At 36.3% G+C, this 19,892-nt stretch overlaps 1 protein-coding gene across 2 annotated transcripts in view; it reads right to left on the bottom strand.

Annotated features, from left to right (window-relative positions):
* LOC117113656 (gamma-aminobutyric acid type B receptor subunit 2-like) overlaps positions 1-8,197 on the bottom strand; it is a 94,717-nt gene extending 86,520 nt beyond the window's left edge. For both annotated transcript variants that reach the window (XM_033257062.1, XM_033257063.1), the window contains exon 1: positions 8,027-8,197. The gene's annotated coding sequence lies outside the window, so the exon portion shown is untranslated. The remainder of the gene's footprint in view (positions 1-8,026) is intronic.
* Positions 8,198-19,892: the final 11,695 nt, after the last annotated feature.

Genomic DNA, 19,892 nt, shown 5'->3' with positions numbered 1-19,892 from the left:
CTATGATAAACAGTGAAATAATATGATGTATACCATCATCTGAGCAAGCATGGTATTATATGAATAAATAGAATATTATAGGCGCTTACACACGAGGTACAGTAGTTATTGTATAATAAATTAAGCAAAAACATACGTTACTGTACATTTAAATATTGTTAAAAATTCACTGAATACAGCAGTAATGTAACATCGCACTACTTTACGATTGCTGTCTTTATCAATTTGTTGAATTCCCCGACGGATAAAGACTGTTGTCAAGTTAAGATAAATCCCAAGTCAATAAAAAATCTCATTAACTCGTTACTGTTTCTTATTTTTGTCCCAAACGATTTCCCTAATAGCCTTATTTCTTATTTGCTCTATATAATCTTGTTCGATAGAGAGAATACAGTACAAATATTGTGCTAATTTATCACTCGGACCATCTTACTTCAGTTCCTCTTGATCTTTGCATGGTATAACAAACCATCTGTATGTGCGCTGTCCGAACGCCATCTTTGTTCTCCTTTATTTCATCAGTTACCCCCCCCCCCACCAGGGGGTTTACGGTATAGGTAGGTTACACGGTATATAACGCTCCGTCTTCTAGAAGAGAAGTTTAGCCGTCGACTCCGTATAAAAATGAAAGAACGCACACTATTATTCGGAAACGACAGGGAATTGTTCTCCTATGAACTGTACTGCCTATTTCACCATTGGGGTGGCACTGTTGTTGGTGTTCCTCAGGGGCCCCAACTCGAATTTACATAGCTATGGTCAACTGGGACCAATAAGTGACTTACTATGACATTTGCACATATCGTATGTCACTGCGCATACCTAGCCTAGTTACATTTCTTCCTGCTACTTAATCAATTATCTCTTTAAACATTTATCACGCCGTTGAGTGATTCCATCAACTTTACGAGTCCCACTTAATGAACTCCGTATCATAACGCGGAGAATTTATAAATATTCGCGCATCATCGGTGCGTGTGGGCAACCTTATGATGAAAGCGCCGCAGGCTTTCTAATTTATCAAACACATCTAAATAATTTTGCTGTTGGTTATCATAAAATATTCATTAGGTTTTTTAGCCAAAAATACCCAAAGGAGTGAACGTTATGTAAGTAAAGCCCAAAGGAACCAATTATTTTGAGATGATTGATATTGATTGTCGCTATGTACTTTCTTTTTTATCGAAATGATGCGTCAGCTTAACAGCCGGGCACTCACTTCGTCGGTCGACGCAATTCTATGAAGAACGCAACACGACGACACACGCGCAACGGATCGTTTTTAATGACTCTTCGTTCAGACGACCACCGACAACCGACAGACGACGTCGTGTCGTCCATCGCTCACGTCGTGCGACGGTCGCACGACGCAGTGAGTGCCCGGCTTAAAACTATGTGTCTCTGTTTTACTATTTCTATTTTCTCTATGGTTTTACGTAGCCGTATTATCAAGATGATACTTAAAAATGTAGGTCTGTGCAGTACCTCGTTATAGTAAATCGTGGTGTTCCGAGGGACTACTGCGCATTAAGCTACGATACTGACGTACAATGCACGCTCATGCACGACGCCTGGGTGATCGATATGAAGGCTGGAGACACACGCATCTCGTTTGTAAGAACTTTAATAGACATACAGGTGTCCGTGGCCTTATTTCAGTTCATAAAAAAAAGGTTTAGCACCGTCTAAGTAATTTTTTACTGTACATTATTGTCTAGTTATTCTCCGGCCAATTCCAATATCATTATATTTCGTTCCGACTCGCCTCACATCTAGGAATAGTAGGTTTGATTTATAGCTATGTTCTTTAATATTCTCGTTTCGATTGTAGTAATGTAGACAAATCACATTTGCAGCAAATCAACATCAGCAACAAATGCCAAACATAATTTAATTCGATAAAAAAAGCCTTTTAAAATGTAATTACCACAAAGGAATGCATAAGCCTTAACAGGATGTGTGGTATGTTTTGTTCAGTTCTTTTTTTATCTTTGAGATTTCACACTGATTCGATCAGATTAGTTGTCTGTAAGAATAATTAATTCGAAATTGTTTCCAATTCGCCAATAGGCTGTGAACTTTTCTCAGTATTATCAGGACGTAAGCCAATATTAATGTCACTGATTAAATGTATTTCAAAGCTTCACTTTTTCATTAACGGAAAGACACGTTGTTAACAACTAATGGTCGAAATTTTGAAGAGGATTGCTATATCTTAATTTAATTCGTTTTCTTTGAATCTAAGCCTCGGATAACGTTATATTCTACACTAATATGTTAGCGCTACATAATGAGCTGCGCTACACGTCTCAACTAAAACAACGTACACGCATACCCAAACCACCCTAGAAATTTTCAAAAGGGTTTCGTAAGTGTGGTCTAATCTAGAAACAAAGGGGGAAAACCACTGTTTCTTAAAATACTGCACCGTACGACGGTCGATCGACCGTCGGCTGTCGAATCCATCCTTGGCGACGCGCCATCTGCTGATTGTTGGCGATGGCAACTGAGTGGATTGACATTAAAACGATCCGACGACGTCACGTCGTCAAGCGCTCACAAGAGCACGTACTAAACAACGCGTAGCGAAATCGGCCTACTACGAATACGTCGACAACCAGCGGCCTGTAGACATCGATATATACCGTATTTTATAAGCTCGCAAAAGCCTGACACCTTGAATTAATGGAGTAAATTAACAGGTGCATTTGCAATACGATTATTTAACATAATCGCTAAATTGAAGCTTCTTTTTCTCAGGCAAATGTTTACGCTGAGTATGGTCCTGTCTTCATTCAGACCTTATTTTTTTTTTCCTTTGTCCATTTTCTGCGAAGATACCTTGGATATTGTTCTTTCAAATAGCCGACACCGATAAACATAAAATGAGGCAATAAATTGCGTGGAAGAGTATTCTTATCACGTGATCGACTACGCAAATCGTGTGAAATAATCGAGACAAGTGTAACTCTCGTTTGTGTAATTCCACAAAACGTTAGCACGTGACTCTAAATCTCGCTAAATATCATCCATCGCAATGTAATCGAGAAATGATACAATCCACGTTCTAATTGAAACTTTCAGGAAAATCTCCATATCTGTGTGTGTGCGTGGACATGTAATTCATCATAACATAGCGTTTGCTAGAATATGACCATCGATAATTGTATGAAATTGGTACGCTGTTCATTATGTACGGCTCGTGGTTTTCAGTGTATTGATTTTAACATTATATTTCCTATTGTGTATAGGCCATTTGACCTTGGGAATACTCACTCACAGGCTGCCAACGGTATATCAATTACAAGGGTGCCTATCTGAAAACACACCGTAATAATATTGCCGCTAAATTTCGACGCACATGATGTACGGTACGTCTACTGTTAACACATTAATAATTAATTAAATAATAATAATAATTTGAACGTTTATAATAATTATGTCGCGTTGTCCATTTACTAGGCATACACCTAATTACTTTTTAGTAACTTTGTCGTCTCAGATATAATAGTCATCAGAACACCTTTCATCAGTATCCTACCTGAAGTAGGGCCTACACCCTTCATCGTCTACTTAATACCAGCATCTGTATTAATCGCCTTCACCTCATAACCATAAAGACTTACCAGTCTTGATCGCTGCCTACCTTGTCACCACTGGGCTTAAGCATACATGTCATCACCATAATATACCCTGTTACCACCCCTGACATCACCATCACTTACCACAGGGGTTCTCAACTGGCGCAAGTGCCTGTTATGCAGCCAGCGAGAACAAGCCGAAAATAATATTTTCCGTTAGGCTTGGGCCTAATTTTTTAACCTAATTTTGCATTCTGTTTTGCAAAACTAGCCTATATATTGCCCCACAAATTGTAGCAGTTAATCAATCAAATTGGAAGAACTATCGCAGCAAAATAGCAAAGAATTACTGTATTACAGATGACCCATTGTGTGATATATACATTTTGACTTTTGCATACCGAAGACAAGGTTAACAAACCCTCCCTCTAGTTGCGCCTCCGGCGGTCGGATGGCGTTGCGCGCCATTATACACCTATTGTCCTGGCCTTTTATATTTATTCAATGAACAATTTTGGCACCCATTTCGATATAGTTGAGAACCCCTGACTTATTACAAACAGATCCATCAACACTATCACCATCACACTCGTCATCACCCTCCTCATTGTATCCGTCATTATAAACGCACCTGCCATCATTATAATACATCATAAACAAACCTGGTTTTAATTTTATCGAATTTATTCTATAAATCATATAAAATACTACAAAATGTAAATAAAAATTAATGATACGTAATTACAAATATAGCCCTAGGCGCAACAATTTATGTGGAATACCCAAATTGGTTTTGATAAGTGATTTCTTTGGGGTTTCTAAACATTAAGATAAATAATCTATGTATTCTTATAATTCCAGCAATAAAAGTTATCTCAGCGGCATTGTGAGGTGACGTCATCATAATCTGAACTGCCATAACCAACACACTGACAATTATTACCCGCTGTTGCCAGTATAGATGACGTCACGTATTCACTGCACTTTATGTTAGCTTTCCAAACATCAATACGCTATTATAACTAATTCTCCATCAGGACCATGAATTTTGTCTCACAACCATCGTTACCATCATGATGACGTCATGATTGTAATCTGGTATATATCTCATACGATTATGGTATTATTATAAACGCCGTGATTCGGTCTATAATCATCGCAGCCTTCCACAATAATGCCAATGCTAATCTATACCTATTAATGCAAATGATAGCCTTCATAATTGTTCAGTTCATAATGATAAGGAAATGTAAAGGAAGTAACATGCGACTTGCAGCTTTAACTCACGATTTTTTGTTCGGGCTTCGGACCGGATCCGGGATTGATTAGTCAGTATACTTTCTTTCTTTCATCTTGTCCAATCAGCTGCAAAGAGGCGCATATTCCGGTCTGTCCTCAATAAAGCATAGACCGGGCTAACCCCCCGCTTTTCTCGAATGATGTGCAGGGTTCTTTAAAGCGCACACGAGCCAATTTGTGTACATTGAGCCTACAGTTTATAGTCCTCATCCGAGAAGACTTGTTCCACCACCAGAACCACAGGCAAGCGTGCCGTTCGAACCAGTGCCAATAGTATGGCTGTACGGGAGGTTGCGGGGCCCCTGCCTTAACCGCCCGGACAGTCAACTCGCCATCATAAGCCTAAGGATAATGATAATCATTTTATATGATGATAATTGCAATAATATTAATAATAGGGCCTGTTTATAATATGAATGATAGTAGAATTAATATTGATAATGATGGTTATAAAATATAATTCATATTGATAATTATAATAGATAATAATTTTTAAAATGAAAATGATAAAAATAGTTATAATAATAGGCCAATGATGGTGGTGATGATGATGATCATCATCATCGTCATCATCATAATCATTATCATCATCATCATGACGATTATTTTCAATAATATTATGTGCTTTAAAAAACGATGTCATGTGTTGAGGCTTAAGGTGAGGTGATTTTCCAAGCTTGTTGTTAAATTTATTTTCAATTTCTGTGCAATTTTTATGTCTGTTTGAGGAATTAAATTCATGCATGATTTATTTGTTAACAAATTTTATTTTAATGACCTCGATGTTTTAAATTTAAAATATAATGCAATCTTGATAGAAGGAAAATGTTTTAATTTTGCCATTTTTCATAGGTTTTTCACCTAAGTGATGAAGACGGAGTGTGTAAATTCATTTTGGCTTCTTCGAAATAATAGGTATTTTATCTAGTATCAAAATGTTACAATGTATGTAATGTTTGATATTCTTACAGTGTATTTAATTTTTTACCATTAACATGCATTTTAATGTAAACATTCGTAATTTTGCTTTTTATCAATTTCTCAAGCTCTCTTTGTGGTAATTGAGTTTTTACTGCTTAGCGATGTTTTTTTTTTAAATAAATCAATCTCGAAATTTTAGAATGGTGGTTTAGGGTTAGTCTTATATGGAGACTTAGGGATCGGATTTGTTACTAAGTCACGGGGAATTCAGGACATTTGACAAGGATTTAACTAACGGCTCGGATACTGCGTCACTCAAATTAATATACAGCTGTTTATTCAGTCCATAATAATGTATGATTAATATTTTTTATCTCCGTATTATAATGCCACATCTTGGCTTACAGTATTCTCATTCATGTGGCAATAGGCCAACTCTCGCCAATCACAGGATTTTATTATAATCCGCTGCGAACAAACTCCCATTATAAAACTATCAGTTCTTCCCCACTACTAAAAAAAGGCATGCTATAACAATAGTCTGACTCTTAAGGGCCTGGATTTAAATCCATGACTAAAAACAGCTCCACTTCATAAGCCTCGTAATGAGAATGAGAACTAGCATCACAGGTAAGGGAACGTTGAGGTAGCCTTCCCACCGACAACCCCCGAAAAATGAACCCATTTTAAAACTATTACTATTACATATTACTTTTAAGATAGGCCTATTGTGTAGTACATAATATATTATGAAAATACACGTTTTGATCATTACAATTGAGTGTGAGATTATTTAAAAAGGAGATTGAAACTACGTTTAATTTTTTTTTTTTAGATAATTTTGATAGATGCGTTTAAAATAGCGTAGAAGCTCTTTACATTAAAAAGAGTGATCATGAATGTACGTGTCCGATGCATTTCATAGGCCTACATTTATATTTCGACCATCAAAAATACAGCAGTGACGATATGAACAAAATGTGAATGAAATCAAGTTTAATAACTTTGACCAGGGACAGATAAAGTCAAGAAATTACTATAACTAGAGTCAGCTGTCACTAAAAAAAAAAAAAAAAAAAAAAAATAGAAAAACGTTTATGATATATAATAAAATACATTACGATGGCTTCTAAATATAAGTTATAAATGTTTACTATGAGAAAAATGTAAAACTCACAATTAATTTAACAATTAACATAATTACAATTTGGGAATGGGTGGAGGGTGGAATGGGAAACTGCAAATTTCGAGAATATTGAAATGAGGGCGGGTTGTAGTTTTATTCGCTTGTACGTTCGATTCTTCGGGTTGTTAGTTGTGAAACCGGTGAGGGGGTGGGGGAGGGGGTGGAGAGAAGTAGGCCTACTGTGGATCCATTACTCGGTTTAAAATCCAACGGCATTTGTATCATTTCTAATGCGATCTTTTCAAACTATGCTATTTATATAGTAATCTTTCTCAAGAAATAATACAAAATAATGAACATAATAAGTGCATCTTAAAATGTTAATTAACATCATTTGCATCGCAAATTGTTGTTTACGTCGGGTTAAGGTTTAAGGATGCTAGACGCTGAGCCTATGACATCTACTAAATAAAAGCACTATACTTCGTTTATAAAACACTGAAATAACTGGGTCCGTAAAAAAAAAACAGATTGCTACTAAAACTATTCCCAAGTTTAAGAATTGCTACAAATACAATAGAAACAAAATCGCATAATTTAGTTTGAAACCTGCGTATGTCAATAACTAATGTAAGTATCGTTTATTTCAAAGCGCGTGCGAATGACAACAAACGATCTGCTTTTTAAAAGCTTTTAACATCTCTCATCTCACCCACAGTCAAACAGATATTCCAAAAGATTCTAAATAAGAAATAACGATAATTAATTGAAATGTAATAGAAATAACGCACGATTCACGATAGGTGTTCTTCATTTTACAAAATAAAAAGGTATGTCCACCACTTACCTCATTCCGTGAAACTATAAATCCCAGAAAAGAAGATTCCAAAATATGAAATAACGGTAATTGTAAATGAGTATCTGAGTTGAAAACGCGCGTAAACCACGCAAGCTTTATAATAAATAACATAAGCTGACCACTAAAACCATGAATCCCATAGAATGCTCCAAATAGAACGATAATTGATTAACATTTTATTGATAGCGCACGCAAACCACGTCAAGCGTTCTTAATTATATAATTATCCAAAACACTCACCTCATTCTTAAAAATATATAAATCCCATAGAAGATTCCAAATAGTATATAACGATATAGACCTGTTGTTCAATCAAATTGGTACATTATCTTTTGGAAAAATAAAACCTATATAAATTTGCGTATAAGCGTCAGGACACGAGGACATTTCACTTGAGTCGATTGTACAGTGTTAATGTGACATACTGGTCAGGACTGCTGTGAAGTCCCAGTGTTATTATACCTTCAGACTACAGCTCGGAAGTAGGTGGCGCTAGATAAATTTTGACAAAGTGTCCAATGTGCTCTCTGTATTTCTGTGTGATGAATAATTACAAAAGTTAGGGAAAAAAATGGTTGTAGTAATATAAAACCAACGAATTTATCATGTTTGTATTTACTGTATTTAATTTCATTTTCTAAACATTTTTTGAGCTTAGAGTAGCAGGTGTTGAAACTGGTTGTGATGAACCGTAAAGACTCTTTTCTCCCTCGTCACTCTAGTACTAGGCCAATATCCATCATACTACTTACTTCACCCCCTGTGAAGTATTGTATGTTATAGCAAACCGTCTTGTAGATGAGACGTTCAGTCTTTGATTCTGTCTCATGTGCGTATTAAAGGATGCAGAGACTCATCTGAAAAGAGTATAGGATTGCCGGCCTATTGCATATTATGCATGAGTGGTGGCGCACTTCGTCTGCCGTCGGTCCTCGGGGGGCTGGTTCAAATTTTACTAGTAGTAGTTATCAACATGTACCAGTTGAGTTATTATATTTAACTTTAACCTTAAGTGATTTGTGTAAAAGCAGGTGTAGTGTTCAGCCACACGATACAATAAATGGCAAATTCAAATCTCTATTTGATATTATTTTGTTCATTTCTGAAAATTTGCTGGTCTCAAATTATGTAAAATAAAAGCACGAAGTACAGAATGAGGAGAGAGTCTCGACGGAGAGGGACGAACGAGGTGGTTGTTGACTGAGGATACGGCCCACCGAGGGCTTCTAGTAGAGGGGTTCGCAGGGGAAGTCGTGGAAAATCCGAGAAACTAAAGATTTTAGAGGTTTTTTTAATGGACTTCTGAATCTCATGGCCGTTCCTGTTGAGAATAACAGTATGGCATTCGCGAAAATTGTGCCGCGTTTTTCCCTCGACGAGGGGAATCTCATTCCGACGAAGGCCCTGTTCCTCTTCCCTACTTAGGCCACCACATGCATTGATCACATATAAAGAAGTCTATGAATACCGTACGATGAAGCGATTTACAGGAGAGGAACGCTGTCAAAAAAGAGGTTCTACTACCAATATGAATCTTAATTCATAAAGTACACAGATATAATATGGAGAGTGTATATCATCGGAAGTTTATTTTTCAAGATTTTTACTTGATAGATACTGAATTTAATTTTGTTTCAGCCGTCTTCTAGCTGTGTGTATATATCATGCTAGCGTTGCACATTCGCTCTCACGAGTGATAATTTGCTAAACGCCCTCTATAAGCGTGGCTGATTACTTTCTCTTGAACAATCCGAATTAAATTGATTTCGGAGCGCCACCTCTACAGCTGAACTTTAGTTCACACTAAGATGATTTAAATGCATATACATGACGCGTTTGTTCCATTAATGTTCTTATTCACAACGTGTCCGTCGGCTACTTTTACAAACCGTGAGGTTTACACTGACAATCTTGGCATAACACGTTGGTCTCTTGCGTTTTCGTAAAGTGTAAAAAAAATGCTTGCACATTCTTTAATGTAAATCAATATGTTTACCAATTTGAAAGTCGAATTCAATTAATGGCATAATTGTAGCCCGGACGTAGAAATGCTTTGTCAGACCCGTGATAGATGTCATTGCTTAGTTAGAATTTGTCCTAAGCCAATTCACACACAGCAAATTCCCCCTCTATCCATGCATCTTCCTATGCTGGTGGACACACACTCGTGAAATGCTCGTCGAAATGACTTAATTTTCGTGCATTCGGGCCAACAGCCGACTTTATTCAACTTCTTCAGACCACTAACGCCAAAGCACTCGCAGTGGGGTATCTATAAGTCTTGAAATGGGGATGCTGAGGTGCTGATGGGGAGAGGGGGTGCGAAAGTGAGGTGGGAGCTCTGTGATCAGTTGAGGGACGCTAAATTGCAAAATAAGGTGATTTAGGTGATTTTGAACTATAGGTTGCAAGTGATTTTTTTGGGGGGCGACTTGGGGGAGCGAGTAAATTTTGGAGGGGCGTGCTCACACCCCCCCCCCCTTCCGCGCATCCCCTAGATACGCCACTGGGCACTCTTATAAGGTGTTGTATGTGTATAAGAACAGGGCTATGATTTGTATATAATGAATACATGTACCATGCAAAAGCGAGAAAAAAACCAAGATCAGCTAAGGTAGAAATGCTGCTATAAATCTGATGCAACTTGATGTGACAAATACTTTGAACTATAGGTTGCAAGTGATTTTTTTGGGGGGCGACTTGGGGGAGCGAGTAAATTTTGGAGGGGCGTGCTCACACCCCCCCCCCCTTCCGCGCATCCCCTAGATACGCCACTGGGCACTCTTATAAGGTGTTGTATGTGTATAAGAACAGGGCTATGATTTGTATATAATGAATACATGCACCATGCAAAAGCGAGAAACAAACCAAGTACAGCTAAGGTAGAAATGCTGCTTTAAATGTGATGCAACTTGATGTGACAAATACCCTAAATCTACAATTATTATTGTCGCTAAAATGTTTTATCAATAAAGCGATGCATTTACGGGCGACATGGGATTCCTAACATTACATCTTGCATTTAACTCGTCTGGTTTGCAGGCGAAATATTAAACGAAAAAAAAAACAAAAAACATCTTACCATTGAAACACACTAGATTTCATTTCACGTAACGTCAAGTCGGACTGTACAATGTTGCCGATCAGTAATGCAACATCTCGGAATAGTAAAAACATCAAAGTATTTTTTAACTCATGTATTTCGGCGCAATAAGTCACATCGGGGCGACGTGTCATCCCCTCCCCAATAATTGTAGATAGGTGATGTAAATCATAATCATGCAAGTACCTGTCTAGCAGCATCCACTTATCTTCTGCTTCTTCGTGGGGATGTCGCTTGGGGAACAACTAAATGTTAAATGTGGTTTAAAATAAAAGTAAAAAAAAAAAAAAAATAAAAATAAAAAAAAAAAAAAAAAAAACTTGCAAAAAAAACAAAAAAACTTGCAACGTAAAATTAATTGACATGTGACATCTCTATATGTATTCTCTGCACGATAATTAGTCGAGGTACTGGCTATTAAAGATGTATTTTTTGAAGGTTTAAATTGGTATATAACAGCAATCGGTTTCTGTGGGACGACGTGGTACCCCCTCCCCATCCAGTTGTTGTACCGTACGTGATGTAGATCAAAATCACGCAAAGGCCTGTCTAGCAAACACTTGAGACCTCTGATTCTCTGTGGGGAAGTCGCTTGGGGAACAACTACGGTTACTTTTAACTAGGGTTAAAATAAAAGTTAAAACCTACAACATTAAGTGAATTAACTCGTCACATCTGTACGTTTCTCTGCACAACGTGCAGTACCGTATGTGTTACATTATGCATCGTTACTAACGATTTTACACGTGCTTGTTAAAACTGTAGTGCGATGACGTAGATCACTGTACATAATAATATTGTTGTATTCCATATCCACTCTTAAATGTAGAAATAAGTTCATCTGCTTCTTGGTAAATATGATTACATTTTACTTTTTAGTTGGCCAGGAAATTACAGTCAAACATCAGCTTTTTGTAGATTGTTAATTTACATTCTCAAGTGCTGAAATGTCAAGATTTCCAATACTTGAGAACATGGATTGATAATCTACGAAACTATTGCATTACATTCCTCTGTAGTTTTCTGGTTTAACTGACAAAAAAATAGTAAAAGATAGGCCTAATAATTTTAATGTGTAGGTCTATGTAAACAATTTGTAATTATAGGACACGGCGGATTCGGAAGAAAGTCGATCAAAATGTGTTCAAGTGCTGCGTTGGCGTGTAACGCTTGAATGTTCGTGTTGTTTCAGACTTGTGGGTGCGTTTTGAGGCAAAACGCAATACTCTTGCACCGAGTAGCAAACGCAAATTTTGTGAAAATTGGCTTACGCGTATTGACGAGTAAGCCTTAACGCAGCTAAACTTTTTTGTCAGGAGGGAATTAATTAATGACGGAACAGCCGCGCGTGTTGCGTTTTACAAGTTTAATTCAGACTGACGTGCGAATGTTCCGATCTTATCTTCAACGTGTTGTATATATTTCTACTTACACAGCCTGCAACTATTCTATGACCTTACAAAATTAAACTGACGGGATTTTTTCTTATGGATTGAACTCAAAGGCACTGCCTCGAATGATTTATTCACTGTTGGAATACATTTTGGATTTACTGTATTCCTCAAACACATACACTTTGATTTCCACTGCGCAGGTACTTTTCTACGGACACAGACCTCATGTCCGGAATGTTACGGCTCAATTTTGCTGCCATAGAATACTTTAAAAGTTATTTTACGTAGTACATTGTCCCCATCGGCGAATTCAGAATTTGGGAAATGGGAGCTGTAGAGGAAAGTCACGCTTAGAATGTCAAATATAATGTAATAGCTCTAATGCAATATCCTATACTCTAAATCATTTCCCAACTACAACTATTAGTACTTCTAGGCCTACTTCTACTTTCTACGTCGATAATCGACATGATCCAACTCTGGACATGTCGAGGCCCACTGAGTGCGTGTGTGCACTAATAGCTAGGCCTACAGTACTAGTCTTAAGCTTGGTTTCTTAAAATCGCTACACTGTCGCAAAGTGTTTTCAGTGCAATCGTGACTGCGCATCGTAGAAGTCCCCAGATGCAATCTGGAAGGCTCCCCGATTCGACCGATCATTTAGCATCACCGAAAGCCGTCGGCGATGCGTGTAGCGATTGTATGTAAACCAAGCTTTACAGTAGGCCTACTCCCAGCTACTAGTAGGCCTATATTAACATCTGCTAAGCTTAATAGTACATAATAAATAGCCACCAATTATTCAATATAAAAATAATTTGTTTAAAATATTTTCTTGAACAGTTATTGAAAGTTGATGATAGAATAATATGCATAGGTGCCTATTCCATTACACGTGTTTACGTAATATTAAGTTCCTAACTCGGTGCCGAAATGTGAAAATGACGAACATTCGAACATATATGTCGTATCTAAAGCTCCAACCATATTTACATTACATTCGGGTCTCTTAATACCTAAGTACCGGTAGTTGAACAGAAGAAACTATAAGCTACTGTAATATCAGTTCACTGCGTAGTTTATAGTCAAACATCTTTTTTTTTTATTACTACAGTAAATGAACAGAGAATAAATTTCAAAACGTAAATCACACCGTTAGACGACGTACATTTATTATATTAGGGAGCTTACGATTTGCACAACGCAGAGATGGATTCGGCCAAATTGCGTCCTAAAATCCAAGCGACGAGAACTTAACGGACAATTTAAATTTCCTTTGCTATTATATTTCAAGTTGATATATTTCAGTATTTAAGCCTAATCTTAATCAGTTCACGTTTACCATTATCATATAGTAAGTATCGTATTACAATTCGTAAATATTATATAATTTTTTTTCCATTCCATTTTCTTGGTTTATTCAAGTAGTTGTTTACAAAATGTCATGGTTAATTTCTATTAGACTGATAGGCCTATGCGATTGTATGGAAACCAAGCTTAGGCCTAATGTACTTTAGCCACTCAAGTCCAAACAACAAGCACACACATGCAATTAATCCCAGACAATTTGTGGAATCATTTCCCCATAGACGGTAAAGTACTAACAAGCATGTACAATAACCACATAATATAAAATATAGCAGTTAGCCGGGAATTCACAGAGCCGTCGGCCGACGCGATTCTATAAAAGAACGCAACGCGACAACGCGCACGCAACGGATCGTTTCTAATGACGATCCGTTCAGACTGCCACCGACAATCAGCAGACGGGTCACGTCTTCTAGCGTTCACAGGGAGCGGAGTTGGATTCGTCGTGCGACGGCCGTGCAACGCAGTAAGTGCACGGCTTGATCCCGACGGTCGACGGCCGACGCGATTCTATGTAATACACGACGCCACGACGCTCTTGCAAAGGATAATTTTTAATGACGATCCTTTCAGACTGCCGCTGAAAACCAGAAGACGGCGTCGCGTCCTCTTGCGCGTCGCGTCCTTACAGGGAGCGGGGTTGAATTCGTCAGCCGACGGTCGTACGACCGTCGTACGATGCAGTGGGTGCCCGGCTTACAAAGTATAGCAGTCTAATGCTACACTAATTGTAACAAAATACCGTAACTTGTTATCTGTTGAAACTAGAATTAAAAAAAAAAATCACTAACTTTCTTGAAAACTGTGGTGACTGGTGTAGGCGTATATTATGAGGTTTGCCATTTCAAAACCAGCGTAATATCGCTATTAAACAGAGTAATTAGCATACGAATGTGCCAGTATTATATTTTAGTACAGAAAAGCCATACTTTGGCAATAGTAATTCGAATCCAGTAAAATGACCCATCATTTTAAAGCTTATTACAATGTGGAGAATATGATTATACTAAAAGTCAATTTTTATCTTTTGGTCAGTAATGCTGGTTTTGGGAAGGCAAGCATCATGCTTGCGTTTGCGTAGCGCGTCCCAAAATAGGCCTCCTACCCTAGTATCCATCGGACTAAGTTTACTTAGCTGTCTGACATCAGGACAAATTATTTGGTATTCGGTGAGATCATCCAACAAGTCTGCCGTTGTTTATTCAATTCTCTCGTTTCCTTCTCACTTGCAACTACCCTGAAAAATGTCCGATCCGATTATGTACTTGTAAATGATGGTGCTTTTTCAGTACTGTGAATCTATCTACTACCATTGATTTAGTTTTCAATAGATATAAAATTGACGTGTCATCATTCATTGGACAGACTTCCATTAAAATGATTGTGGCATTTTTTTCTGTCTACATTTCCTTCGCAATAAATTTATTGTTTAAAGGTTGCTTGGCGAATAAACAATTAGTAGTACAATTACAACACCACTTGGATGGTTCTTAAAGCAATTACTAATTTAAATAAAATAGTTTGTAAAACGTAATTAATAAAACATGGTTTTATATGTTTGCTTTTAATGTATTGTTGTATTATATTGGTGGTCCAACATACCTCCCTCTAAAGGTTGGTTCACACTAGAGGAATTTAGACGTGCTACGCAAACGTCACTACGCGCGCGTACCCAAGACGTCACAGTGTGAACCACTTTAGACACGCAGTGACGCAGAGAAAACTGTGTAGCATTATACATTCTACAATACTTCCTACCATGGAACAATAAGCTTAAACTTATTCCTCCATGGTCTTACCTTTTAGTGCTAGCTTAACCTTTTCGCAACACAGGAGGAGTAGGGCACAGAAGTGGCTGGAGTTTGCGTGAAGCCACTCGCGGTTGTGTCCGATGTGTGCTGGTGTAAACAAATCTGCACCGAACGCATTGGGACTATAATTATTTGATGATTCAATATTAAAGATTCATCTATTTCAGCAGCTTGAATTTGCCTTCTGACGTGTGCAGTCATATGAGGCTGACAATTCTCTAACTTACTGGTCTTCTTGATTTATTAATTTTCTTTTCAGATTGATGTATTCTTGTTTTATTGTGGCCATTTCATGTTTTTGTCACTAAGACACATGGACCATGCATTGCCAATAGCAAACTTAAATGTTATGTAGCAATTTGTTTTACTCTACATAAACTACGGTGCGGTATGGTGACGAGGTTTCATTTATACTTAGATCAATAATACTCGTTACGCAAACGACGCATACTAAACAATAGAACCCTTTATGTCCTCTAATATAGTAACCTGTGATTGATAAAGCAATAATAATAATAATAATAATAATAATATTAAAAATAATAATAACAATAATAATAATAATAATAATAATAATAATTAATAATAATAATAATATAAATCAGAAACTTTTACCATGCAAATTAAATAGATATCAAAGGCACAACATATAATGATGAGTAATTGATCAATCAATCATATTTCATTTTGGAATTAAAGTCTATAACAAGTAGGTTGACAAGTAAAATGCAAATACTATACATGGGCCTAAAGCAAAATACTCAGAAAGTACAGTTAAATTGTATTTGATTAAATTATTTTATTATATTAAATGAGAGTGGTTTTGTAATTTGTCGTTTTAATAAATATTCCAAGTCTTTTATTAATTAACAACGCAAATAACTTCTTTTGCGCTTTTTAAAATTGCAGTTACGTTAAATTTAAATTTATTATTAAACAGTATTGCAATAATCTTATTTTTAACAATAATTCAAACAAATGGCAAAAGAAACTTGTCTAAACAGATACGTCACTTAGGCCCTCCAACATGGCGTCAGTGGCCTCGCTAAAACCAGCCAATGAGCAATTATAGTAGAGATCAGTGGTTAAAACATACGCGAACACGTGCGTTTGTGCGACAACACGTGTGCTTGTTGGAAACGCGCGAATTCCTGGCACTGTTGGTTGGTCAGTTCTTCAGTTTGATTGACACTCCAGTAAAGTCCATATATCATTGTCATGTGTGTCGTTCAGTTTAAAATATGATTACAATAATTAACCGAATTTATATGAAGAAGACTGGCTATACATTGCGTACCGGTATAAGCTTTTCATTTTATTTTGGTAGCCGAATGGGATTTCTTGGCAATACTTTATTGTTGAGCTAAAACACTTGTAGAAAAAAATATCATAATATTTGGATTTTTCACAGTACCTTGTATTTTTAAGTAATTGTTCTTCGTCTCTCCGACACTCTCCTTCCTTGTCGCAAATCACGATTCGCTTCTTACTTTCTTCCATCTTGTCTATTTCCTCTCTCCCGATCCCTCTTCGATTTCCCCTGTTCTCCTCAAAAACATTCTGAACAACTGAACTTTAATCACGTGTACTCGCCTTCCTCCTCCATCATCCAACCCTGTCAATACATTTTTTTTAAATGTGTTTGTATGCTTATAATGTATATATATGCCCACGAATTTGTGAATGTATTTCCACGCGAATGTTGGCCTTTGGATGGTATGTGAAGCACAATAAAATTGCTAAAATGTTTGGGCATCCCCGCTTATCGCCGCTACCCCCGCTTATCGCCGGCACTGAGACAATGTGTTTATACTGTAGAGAAACCGTCATTTTTAGTCCCTACCTTTACCTTTAAGGCCTAGTGTTGAGAATGTATATCACAGCTTTGACTTGCTCATTTTTGTTGTTGACATTTAGTGATGACAAAAGTAACCGTAGATTTACAGGTGTTAGATATATGATACGTAGAAAACGAAATTTATACAGAATAAGTACATCACGAAACAAGCTCTTAAATAATATGATACTTTACAAAGCAAAAAATAAATTATTTTTTTTAGAAATGCAATGAAACCTTATTTGAGAATACAAAGTATGTAATTATCGACGCTTTACCTCTGGAGATATAAGAAAACACTCTCAAAAACAAGTGAAAGGATCGTTATCTTCATTGTGTCTGTTTTCAGACTTAAAAATGGATATTATCAAAGTAATCATCTCCGAAATCTCAGTGCGAATTAGAACGCGCCGAAAAATTTATGGTGTCACGAAGTGTGTAACTAATTTTACGTGCATGAATTTTAATGCTTCATCGCGCGCGCACACAGACGAGATGGACATTCACTCGTTCGTGAAGTTACTGTCATATTTCCATTAACGCTCACACATGGTTTCCAAAGTAAGCACGTTCTTGAAAAGAGATTATTGTTCTGATGCAATTATTCCTGTCACTTCATAAGATACAAAATTGTTAGCGGGAAGTTAATGTAATTTATTAATTCATTAAGAACCGAATCGATGTATTACGATGTAGAGCGGGCAATTATAAGGATTGGGGGCATTAAACGGGGTTGATGATACCACAGGTGCATTATGTGAAACACTTGCATCTTTCCTTGTAGGCCATGTCCTTGTCATTATAGTTTAAAAGAAAGTTACTATCACATGTAGGACCCCGTCTGCGATATCATTAACGGGAACATAATTGCCCTATAGGCCTACTTGATTTCGTACGATGAATATACACACGCTACATAGGTCTAATTGTATAGGTCTAGTTGAAACTGACTGTTGAATTTTGAAAACAAGTTCATAATAACGTTTTATAAAATCGGGATGATAATTGGACCTCTTCCAAAGAAGGTCAACAAACGTGACTAGTCAATAATGAACCAAATTCTAATAATAATATTAAAATATTAAAAATACTGCATCATTCTGTAACACAAAAGTACAGTAAATCTTATTTGTGAGCAAACATACTCTTAATAATAATAATAATAATAATAATAATAATAATAATAATAATAATAATAATAATAATAATAATTTGGATTTGTAAAGCTTGATAAATTGTATACGATAACGATGACTACAGCATAATTTAGGCCTATATATAGGCCTATTTATATTGGCCTATATGTATATACATATATGATATATGGTTTGCATGTGGGTAATTATTTGACGTAGTACGGAATAGTAATTGTAATATTGGTACAATCTTTATATTTATTAAAAAATAAACAAAAAAAATAAGAAAATAAAAAATAAATAAAAGGAATAAAATCCGTTTGCAATATTCTACGGGGAAATTCAAAGTAAAAGTTGTTGGATTGGTTCTATTCTGAGCTTGTTTATGGAAGAAGCATATCTTGTCCTCAGGTTCGATTGACTAGCTCGCGCGGACAGTGTTGGATGTGCACCTTTTGTCGATTGTTACTGTTCATTTGCAATAGGCCTACCGTATATACTGAGGCATAAGACGAGGTTTAAAATAGCAAATTACGATCGAAAAACGACATACACATTTTACGCACGACACACACATTTTAGATTTTTTAAATCATGTTTTCACCTTGTGCGATCGTCCGTAAACACGCAAATTTGGTACTGCAGTGAAAGCTACCATAAATGAACATTTAAAAACTATTATTATTTGGAAGATTACCGTAGCCTTGCATTTGGCTCCGTGTTTAGTCAGCTAGATGATGTATAAGGACCAAAAAAAGCAGGAAAAAGTAGGAATTGCGACCATGAAACAGGGGGACGCCTTAAACGCCTGACATACAAAAATCGCCCAATATTCTCAAACATGGGAGTCGTCTTATACGCGGGTCACCTTATGCGCGACGGTACCTTTTTCACTGTAGTATGCAGATTCTGGTTTTTTTTTACAGAATTTATTTACACTTTGACCTGGTCAGGGCCCAGGTTTCTTGGAATTATGTAATCCGTTTTAAGCAACAAAATAAAATATTCCTTTTTTAACAAGATGGTTGTATTGTGACAATAAACATATTTTGTTTAAAGCATATTGCTACATATGTTTTTGTTCCTGTAACAACTAATTAAAAAAAGCATACAGTATGTTTCAATTAATTTACGCATATTATTATAACGTTAATTATGAAACCTGTGAGATAAATAGCGCGTGGATCTTTTCGATATATTTTATATACCGTAGACTACTAACATTGTTATAACCTGAGTTTATATGTGTAACTCAGTAATCATTATATTCTTTACGTGTAGTGTACTGCCATTATATTATATTATATTATATTATGTTATATTATATTATATTATATTATATTATATTATATTATAATATATTATATTATATTATATTATATTATATTATATTATATTATATTATATTATATTATATTATATTATATCATATCATCTTTTCTTTACCGGCCTTACGT

The sequence above is a fragment of the Anneissia japonica genome, unplaced genomic scaffold (genome assembly GCF_011630105.1).
Source record: "Anneissia japonica isolate Jap-2015-1 unplaced genomic scaffold, ASM1163010v1 scaffold1665_len535045_cov187, whole genome shotgun sequence".
NCBI classification, from domain to species: Eukaryota; Metazoa; Echinodermata; class Crinoidea; order Comatulida; family Comatulidae; genus Anneissia; species Anneissia japonica.
The sequence above is the reverse complement of the archived record's forward strand: the minus strand, read 5'-3'. Positions and strand labels throughout refer to the sequence as shown.